This window comes from Ornithorhynchus anatinus, chromosome 18 (genome assembly GCF_004115215.2).
Source record: "Ornithorhynchus anatinus isolate Pmale09 chromosome 18, mOrnAna1.pri.v4, whole genome shotgun sequence".
In the NCBI taxonomy this organism is placed as follows: Eukaryota; Metazoa; Chordata; class Mammalia; order Monotremata; family Ornithorhynchidae; genus Ornithorhynchus; species Ornithorhynchus anatinus.
The window spans coordinates 17,616,258-17,626,033 of NC_041745.1; the positions used below are offsets into that span (position 1 = coordinate 17,616,258).

At 54.9% G+C, this 9,776-nt stretch overlaps 1 long non-coding RNA gene across 3 annotated transcripts; it reads right to left on the reverse strand.

Moving 5' to 3' along the window:
* Window positions 1-4,178: 4,178 nt before the first annotated feature.
* On the reverse strand, window positions 4,179-8,406 carry LOC103169552. Of its 3 annotated transcripts, none has more exons than XR_003766043.1 (3): window positions 8,266-8,406; window positions 4,971-7,192; window positions 4,179-4,249 (listed from the first exon to the last, which is right to left on the reverse strand). It is a non-coding gene; the product is annotated as an uncharacterized LOC103169552 (long non-coding RNA). The 3 variants fall into 3 exon arrangements; XR_003766044.2 differs by having other exon boundaries at window positions 4,245-4,327; XR_005661073.1 differs by lacking the exon at window positions 4,179-4,249 and adding an exon at window positions 4,258-4,418.
* Window positions 8,407-9,776: the final 1,370 nt, after the last annotated feature.

A 9,776-nucleotide genomic window follows, 5' to 3' on the forward strand; every position in this document is an offset into this window, starting at 1 on the left:
CCTGGCCTAACTTTTTAACCTAGCCTAACCTTTTCCAAAGCCTAACCTTTTCACTTGGCCTAATGTTTTCCCCTGGCCTAACCTTTTATCCCTGGTCTGAACTTTTGCCCTAGCCTAACCTTTTCCCCTGGCCTAACCTCTACCCCTAGCCTAACATTTTCCCCTAGCCTTACTTTTTCTCCTAACCTAAGATTTTCACCTAGTCTAACCTTTCCCCAGCCTAATGTTTTCCCCTAACCTATCGTTTTCCCCACCTTAACCTTTTTCCTTGGCCTAACCTTTTCTCCTGGCATAACCTTTTCGCTTAGCCTAACCATTTCCCCTAGTCTTACCTTTCCTCCTGGCCTAAGCTTTTCCCCGGCCTAAATGTTTACCCTAGCCTAACCCTTTCCCCTACCCTAAACTCTTTCCCTAATCTAACCATTATACTTAGCCTAACCTGCTTTTCCCTTAACTTAACCTTTACACCTAGCATAACCTTTTCCCATACGATTACCTTTCCCCTGGCCTAACCTTTCAGGTAGCCTAACCTTCTCCCCTTACCTAACGCTCTCCCTGGCCTAACTTTCTCCCTGGCCTAAACTGTTCACCTAGCATCACCTTTTCTCCTAGCCTAAGCTTTTCCCCTAGCCTAACTGTTGACCATAGCCTAACCCTTTCCCTGACCTAACATTTTTTCCTAGCCAATTTTGCATAGCTTAACTTTCACCCTAGCCTAAACTTTTCCCCTGGCCTAAACGTTATCCCTGGCCTAAACGTTTTCCCTGGCCTAATCTTTTCCCCTTGCCTAAACTTTTCCCCTTGCCTAATTTTCTTGCCGGCCTAACTTTCCCCCTGGCCTAAACTGTTCACCTAGCCTAACCTTTTCTTCTAGCCTAAACTTTTCCCCTAGCCTAACCATTAACCTTTTCCATGACCTAAACTATTTCCCTAGCCTATTTTCCATAAACTAACCTTTCCCCTGGCCTTTTGCTTTGCAGGCCTGGCCCGCTACCCTTCTCCTTCCAGTTTCGACACACCAGCATTTACCTTCCAGTTTTACCCCCCAGAGCCTCTGCCTTGCAGGCCTGGCCCCGAACCCTTCTCATTCCGGTCTAGCTGCCCCCAACGTTTGCCTCTCCGTCCTGAACACTGATGAATCTCCGTTTGGCTCCCCAGCCATTAACAAGCAGGCCTTGCTCTCAATGCCTCTCGACCCCGTTGGGGCCCGCCAGCCTTGCAAGGTTAGCCCCAAACTCTCCTCACACCAGTTTTAAGGCCATTGGGCTTTGCCTAGCAGGGATGTCCCCAAACGCTTCTCGTCCCACTTTTGTCCCAACCCCCCGCCTCCGCCCCCCACCCCGAACCTTTGCCTTCAAGGCCTGACTCCGTACCCCCTTCTCCTTCTGATGTGGGGTAACCAACATATGAATTCCAGTTTTGCCCCCTCATCTTTTCCCGGGCGGGCCTGACCCAGATCATTTAACCTTTCTGTTTGCCCCACCCCCAACCCAGCCTTTGCTTTGAAGGCCTGGCCCCGAAACCTTCTCGTTCCAGTTTTGGCCCCAGCCCCATCCCTCCCGCCCCCCAGGAATTCCCTGGCAGGCCCGGTCCGGTTTTACCCCCTTAGCCTTTGCCTATCAGGCCTGGCTCCCGAACGCTACTCCTTCCAGTTTGGGCCCCCCCGCTTAGCCTTTGACTCGCAGTTTTGCCCCCTAGGCTTTGCACTCAGAGCCAGGTCCTGAACACTTCTCGTTCCAGTTTGGGTCCCCCAGTCTTGGCCTTCCAAGCTAGGCCCCCGCAGCTTTCTCATTCTGGTTTGGCCCCCTCGTCCTTCACCTCGGCGACCTGACCCAGTACCTTTGTCTTCTCAGTTTGCTCCGCTTCCACCCCAGCCTTGGAGTTGTTGGTCTGGCCCTGATGACTTCTCGTTCCAGTTCTGGTACCCCAGTAATTCCCTTGCGGGCCTGGTCCGGGATCCTTCTCCTGCCGGTTTTGCCCCCTTAGCTGTTGCCTTTCGGGCCTGGCACCGAACCCTACTCATTGGAGTTTGGGCACCCTCCTAAAGCCTTTGTCTTGCGGTTTGGCCCCCGGGGCTTTGCACTGAAAGCCGGGCCTGAACCCTTATCGCTCCACTTTGGCCCCCTCAAACTTTGCTTTTCGAGTCCTGGCCCGAACTCTTCTCCTTCCTGTTCCTATCCATCAGCGTTTGCCTTGCAGGCCTGGCCTGATACCCTTCTCCTTATAGTTTGGACCCACCGTCATTTGCCTTCCAGTTTTACCCCCAGAGCCTTTGCCTTGCAGGCTGGGCCCCGAACCCTTCTCCTTCCAGTTCGCCCCACCCCCCACCCCCTTCCGCCCAACTTTGGCTTTTCAGTCCTGGCCCGAACCCTTCTCCTTTGTGTTTCGACCCACCGGCCTTTGCTCCGCAGGCCTGGCCTGCTACCCTTCTCCTTCCAGTTTCGACCCGCCAGCATTTACCTTCCAGTTTCACCCCTCACACCCCGCCACCCAGAGCCTATGCCTCGCAGGCCTGGCGCCGAACCCCTTCTCGTTCCGGTCTAGCCGCCCCCAACGTTTGCCTCTCCGTCCCCAACGCCAGGGAATCTCGGTTTGGCTCCCCGGCCATTAACCTGCAGGCCTTGCTCCCAATGCCTCTCGACCCAGTTGGGGCCTGCCGGCATTAGCCTTGCAGGGTTGGCCCCAAAGCCTTCTTCCGCCGCTTTCAGTCCACCGGGCCTTGGCTGGCAGGGCTGGTCCGAAAGCTTCTCATTCCAGTTCGCACCGCCTAGCCTTTGCCTTCGAGGCCTGGCTCTGGACCCTCCTCGTTCCAGTTTTGGCCTCCCAGTAATACCCTTGCCGGCCTAGCCCTGAATCCTTCTCCCGCCGGTTTGGTCCCCTTAGCCTTTGCCCTTCAGGCCTGGCCCCCTAACCCAACTCGTTCCCGTTTGAGCCACCTTAGTCTTTAATTTGGACTTTTGCCCTGTAGGCTCTGAGCATCGAAAGCCAGGCCCCGCACCGTCCTCGTTCCAGTTTGGCACCCCCAACCTGGGCTTTTCAAGTCCCGGCCGGAACCCTTCTCCATCCGATTTGGACCCACCGGCATCTGCCAGGCAGGCCTGGCCCGGTACCCTTCTCCTTCCAGCTTGGGTTCCCCATCCTTTGCCTTCCAGTCTGACACCCAGAGCCTTCGCCTTTGCAGGCCCTGCCCCGAACCCTTCTCGTTGTGGTCTAGCCAGCGCAACCTTCGCCTCTCCTTCCTGAACACTTCTCGGTCTCGGTCCGGCTCCCCTGTCGTTAACTTGCCGGCCTCGCTCCCAATGTTTCCCCATGCCGTTTGGGCCCCGCAGCTGTTGCTTCACACGGATGGCCCCGAACCCTTCTCCTTCCAGTTTTAAACTCCCGGCCTTTGTCTTGATGGGCTGGCCCACATCCCTTCTCCTTCTGCTTTGGGTCCCCAGCCCTGACCTTGGAGGCCCAGCCCTGAACCCTGTTGGTGCCGCTTTGGGACTCCCAGTGATTCCCTTGCAGGCTTGGCCCCGATTCCTTCTCCTATCTGGTTAGGGCCCCTTAAGCTTTGCCCTCCAGGCCTGACCCCCGAACCCTAACGCTTGGGCCACCCTAGCCTTTGGTTGCAGTTTTGCCTCCTAGGCAGAGGCAGCCCCCGAACCATTCTCGTGCCGGTTTGGCCACCCAGCCTTTTCCTTCAAGGCCTGGCTCTGTCCCTTCTCCTTCCCGTCAGGGCAGGGACTCAGGTTTACGGTGCAGAAGGAAGCGAAGGTAGACCGCTTTCGCATTTTGACCGAGAATACTCTAGGGATACGCTAACGGAATGATGGCATTCCCAGGAAAGATGCTTCTGCAGCAACACTGTGGGTGAGACACGACTCGGTGGCGTAAAACAAGACGAGACATGGCACTCGAGAGAGGACAAAACAACGATCGACAGCCACGTCTTTTGCCCTTTATGAGCTTAGGGGCTGCGGTAGGAGACAGACGTTGTCATATGCGAATATATTACAGAAACACATAGCATTGGAGTCGAAAGGCAAACGATTTCGTTTGAGACAGATTGAGCTACAGCGACGTCGCAGACGAGGGAGAAGTCAGAGGTGACCGGAGATGCACCTTGCGCGAAGAAGTTCTTCACGGTGCCGGCGACTCCACATGGTCTGCACCGAACGGAATGGCCGGCGGTCAGTCGAAACCTCATCCGCGCTTTGGGCGCCGTCCCTCTTGTCTTGGCTCCCCCGGGAAAGTGGGCAGATGTCTGTCGGTCGAAAAGGATGGCCCCGGTGACGAGCGTGCTATTAGGGTGGACTGCTTAGGACTCTCTCTCCTGCCTCCTCTATACTGAGAAAGTCAAGACGAATCCTTGGGGGAGCAGACTGTTCATCCCAGATAGGCCTCGAGATTCTCCTGGGCTCACTGGGCCTCCTCTGGAGATGTGGGTGGAGACACACAGGTGCACACGTGCACACGCACACACACACACACACACACACACATGGTCTCAGCCCTGACACTGACCTCCCACTCCCCCGGGAGCAACCCGTAACAGATAATGGAAAGGTCCCTTCTTGAGGAGCTTTCTAGAAATGGGCCAGGCGGTGCCAATAAAAGAACTGTTCACTACTCTGCTCTACCTATCTTTTCATACTGGACCTCTCTCTTCAACAGAAATCAGTGCCCTCGCCCCCTCCCCCCAGCCCCCAACCACCAAATATCAGGCCAGGAGGCTGGCATTCCTGAGGCCAGACATCCCCGGTACGTTTGTACATTGGGCACAAGTCAGTGTCTAATACTGGGCCTGCATTTTCAGCTCCAGGGCCTACATGCCTGACTCTCAAGGAAATGTATCTACTGCACCTCAGTGAGTCTCTTTACATTGACATGCATCTCCTACCAGATGTTCTAGAACTCAATTTCTCAGGAAAGGATAAGCTAGACAGTGACAATCCCTGCCTTCCTCCAGACAAAGTACCACCTACCTTGCTTCCTCAGAAATCGTCATCACACACGGAAGAGTCTCTTCTTTGGGGACTGTGGATGTGCCAGGTGAATCAGAAGTCACAGGGAGGTCCGATCCATCAACGGAGGCGAGGGCCCCGGGCCTTGGGGCCTACGGCCGAGTCAAACGGAACCGGACCCCGTTTCCGTGACCGGCTGGCGCGTCCACGGCGGCGTCCTCCTCCTCGCCATTCTATCCCCCCAACCGCCACCAGCTTCACACGCACACACTCGACACCTTCCCTCGGATGGAGCGGTATGAGCCGTGGCTCCGGTGAGGCTCCGAAGTGGCGGAGAGCAATCATCGGTCCGACGGGGGGAAGGAGGATGTGTGGAATGGGTCGGCGGGGAGATAGGTGACATCAAGAGGGTTGGCGTTAGAGGGACAGAGTGTGTGGCTGGGTTGTACTTGGAGAATAGCCATGTGACAGAGCAGTAGGGGTGAGCTTTTGTTTGTTGCAGAGGTGGATGGTCAACTGCTGGAGTTTTTCGAACAGCAGGGAAACTTGGTATGAACAATTTTGTAAGAAAACTGTCCAGGGAGCAGACCAGAGTATGACCCGGACGGGAGGCCGGCGAGGAGGCTGATAGGATCGTCGAGGCAGATAGGATGAGTGCTTGCATTAACAGGGTAGCGGTTTGAATGGAGACCAAGGGGCAGACCGAAGAGAAAGTACAGTACTCTCTGTAGAGAAAGTAATAGCTAGTCCAGGTCTCCCCTCTCCCATTCCCCCCAAACCGTGGATGGTGGGGACTCAAGGCCGCGGAATTTTCCACCGAGTATCGGAGCCGTTTGAACGAACGACTCCAGGGACTTGCCGCCGAGGCCTCCTCTGGCAACACGGTACCGGATCCCGGAGCGTCGGTCCGACCAAGGTGGGGGACCATCGGAGCTGCTCCGCAAGTCCTGGCCGACGGGCATCCGAAACCTCAGCGGGAACGTGTCCATCTGCGATCCCCAGGTTTGCCTCTCTCGGCCTGCCCTCCGTCCTTAGGCGAGAACCGCTTCCGAATCACCAGATGCTGATGTCTCTGGGACAGTCGGGGGCCACCAAGCTGGGGAGAGAAGGGTAGGGGTTTCAGATGACTCTTTTCCTTAGCAAGCATTCAATTCTACCACCTGCCAAAAACCTCAACGCCGTGAGAGGGCAGCTCTCCACAAACAGATCGAGCACACTTAAGCCGAAGGCAAAACTCCGCCCGACTGATACTTGACCACCCACTCCAAATCTTTTGGTCCAGAGAGCGCTCATACTCCGGGGACAGGAGGTCCGACCCAAGCCAGACTCAATCCAGTTGTACCACACCCGCCTTCTGCACTCCTCGTCCGCACCGGCGATGACCCGTTCATAGAACTCTGCTCGTTGGCCAGGAAGAGAGTGGACACGGTGAAGTACTTCCTCATCTTCTGCAGACATAGGCCTCCCATAAACCACCACTGGCAGTCCCAGACAGGTCTCTTCGCCAGGGCCTGACGGTTGGCGGGTTAACCCCGAAGACGGGACTGTGGTCGGAAGGAGGTGTGACCCATCTCTAGAATTTAGGACACCACGACTTCTCGATCTCAAAGTCAGACCAGATAGAGCCGGTTCACCGCACAGAGCCCCGGGCCTTGTTTCCAGAAGCAGCCTCCATACCGAGATCGATAGCCTCCTCCTAACTATCCTTCCCCAAAAGCTAACCCCATTTCACACACACAAACCCCCCAAAAAATCCTTGCCTCTGTGGTGGCCACAAGGCCCGCACAGTTCAATCCCTCACTGGTGGGGCAAGTCTGGAGATTGACTTGACTGTGCCCACACGGTAGGGAGACGGTCCTCGTGGCCAGGGTGATTCACCAAATACCATCTCTTCGGAGAGTAATCGCCGGTCAGATTCCTCCCTTCGTCATCCTACCCCAAGTTGGGCTTCGCGGGGCTTCTCCCCGTGTCTGGTCGGCAAGTCATAGAGCCGGGAAGGGTGTTGGCAAAAAGTGGGGCCTCAACACCAAACTCTCCTCCGGGTGAGCGGCCGAGAAGCCGGGAGCATCTCTCTGATCAAACTCTTCTGTTCCTGGGGTTTCTCCACTGGTTCTGGCTGAAACCCATTTGGGGTGGCGGAACCTGGCCCTGGGAGAGAGGCATAGATTGGTGAGCCCGAAGGGCCAGATTCCCCGGTCCTGCCTTCTGAGGTCCTCGATCTTTGGGAACAGCAATTCTCACATCTGGAGAAGGAGGAGATGGCAAACCACCCATATTTTTGGTTTATTTGGGGGTAGAGAGGGAGCGAGGCAAGCGTTGTTTTCCCTTTCCCCCCGCCAAAGAACAGTCACCACTCCACCTAAGCAGACAATGGTGCAAGTCAACTCCTAGCCCCACGTCTCACTGCTTTTCTCCTCCCAACCCCTACCTCTGCCGAATGGGACTCAGACTGGAGTCCTCAAGGCTCTGCTTCTTAGAGAGGAACAGTGTGGACATGTTGATGCCACTCTGTCCTGATCCTAACATTAGATCTCCAGAACCTACCAACTGCAGACACAGAAGGGTACCTTTCTCAAGGGACCTAGTATAGATTGGGGATGTGCTTAATGCGTGCCAGGACGAGGGAGACGTCCGAGGCGAGCGAGACGATCGGCAGTTGCCGGAGACCTCGGAGCCGATAGAGTCGAAGGCGACGACGGAAATGTTGGACGTCCCGTCTATCTGCCCAGAGATGTGAAATGATCAGATTGGCCCTTGGTGCAGTAACTCCCACTGGTCCGAAATTACCCCCATTAGCCCGTAATAACTCCCAGCCCACCGACCCCTAAGTGTCTCACACCAAAATCAAGCCCGCTATCATTTCCTTTCAGGATATGCCCAAGTAAAACTTATTTCACACAGGAACCATTGATGGCTATGGGCGGGGGAGAGTGTCACAACTTCTCTCTGCCCCAGTTACTTCACTGGTAAAATGGAGATGAAGATTATGCACCCCATGTTGGACAGTGACCATGTGTCTGGCACATAGTAAGCACTTGCATGCGATTATCATCATTATTATGAGTTTCACAGAACCCTGAAACACAGAGCTTTGGAGCAGCCTATTCCGCAGTCCTATGTGGAGTGGAGGGTTTAGAAGCTCCTTTAGGTTCTCAGTTTACAAAAACTCTCCAAACAGAAAGGACCCTGAACACCCCCGCATCAGTCCCCCTCAAACTATCGCTCCAGTGCTTTCCGGGGATGAAATTAATTGCCCTGACAAGGCAAATTCCATTGACCTGTTTCATGCTTCTGGCCCCCGCCGATTTGGTCTCACCAGGGGTTCCCTATAATGCTCCTCCTCCACAAGTGATGAGCCAGTGATGAGTGATGAGTCTCAGAACCGTCTGGACCGACAACCGGGGAAAGTCGCCGCCAAGGGGTCCTCGGGCAAAATGGAACGGGACCTCCGGAGCGTCAGTCCCTCTCGTTCACCCCACACATCCTATCCGTTACCAAGACCTGCCGGTTTCACCTCTACAATATCGCCAAGATCCGCCCTTTCCTCTCCACCCAAACGGCTACCTTACTATTATGGGCTCTCGTTATATCCCGGCTAGACTACTGTGTCAGCCTTCTCTCTGACCTCCCTTCCTCCTCTCTCGCCCCGCTCCGGTCTATTCTTCACTCCGCTGCCGGGCTCATCTTCCTGCAGAAACGATCTGGGCATGTCACTCCCCTTCTTAAACAACTCCAGTGGTTGCCTATCAACCTCCGCTCCAAACAAAAACTCCTCACTCTAGGCTTCAAGGCTCTCCATCACCTTGCCCCTTCCTACCTCTCCTCCCTTCTCTCTTTCTACCGCCCACCCCACACGCTCCGCTCCTCTGCCGCCCACCTCCTCACCGTCCCTCGGTCTCGCCTATGCCGCCGTCGACCCCTGGGTCACGTCCTCCCGCGGTCCTGGAACGCCCTCCCTCCTCACCTCCGCCAAACTGATTCTCTTTCCCTCTTCAAAACCCTACTTAAAAATCGCCTCCTCCAAGAGGCGTTCCCAGACTGAGCTCCTCTTCCCCCTCTACTCCCTCTGCCATCCCCCCTTTACCTCTCCGCAGCTAAAGCCTCATTTTCCCCTTTTCCCTCTGCTCCTCCACCTCTCCCTTCCCATCCCCACAGCACTGTACTCGTCCGCTCAACTGTATATATTTTCGTTACCCTATTTATTTTGTTAATGAATTGTACATCGCCTCGATTCTATTTAGTCGCCATTGTTTTTACGAGATGTTCTTCCCCTTGACGCTTTTTATTGCCATTGTTCTTGTCTGTCCGTCTCCCCCGATTAGACTGTAAGCCCGTCAAATGGCAGGGACTGTCTCTATCTGTTGCCAACTTGTTCATCCCAAGCGCTTAGTACAGTGCTCTGCACATAGTAAGCGCTCAATAAATACTATTGAATGACTTAGCCTGGCTCCCCATCCTAAATACCCCAACTCGCACACTTTGTTCTTCTCAGGACAACACACTCTGCCTCACTCTCATCTCTTTTGATGCAAACCCCTTGCTCCAAACCCTCCCACCTGCATGGAATTTCCTCCCATTACATATCTGGCAGACCGCTGCTCTCCCCACCTTCAACCACATAATCCCATCTCCTCCAGTAAACTTTCCCTGACTAATCTTTCCTCTTCCCACCCTATTTCCCAACTTCTGGGTCTCTAGGGACTTAAGTCCATATCCCTTGAGCAGCTAGATACTCATCCCATCCCCTTCACCTCAGACGACTTCCACTGATATCTGTAAACTGATTTTATTTTCTGTCTGTCCCCCCTTCTAGATAGCAGCCACCTT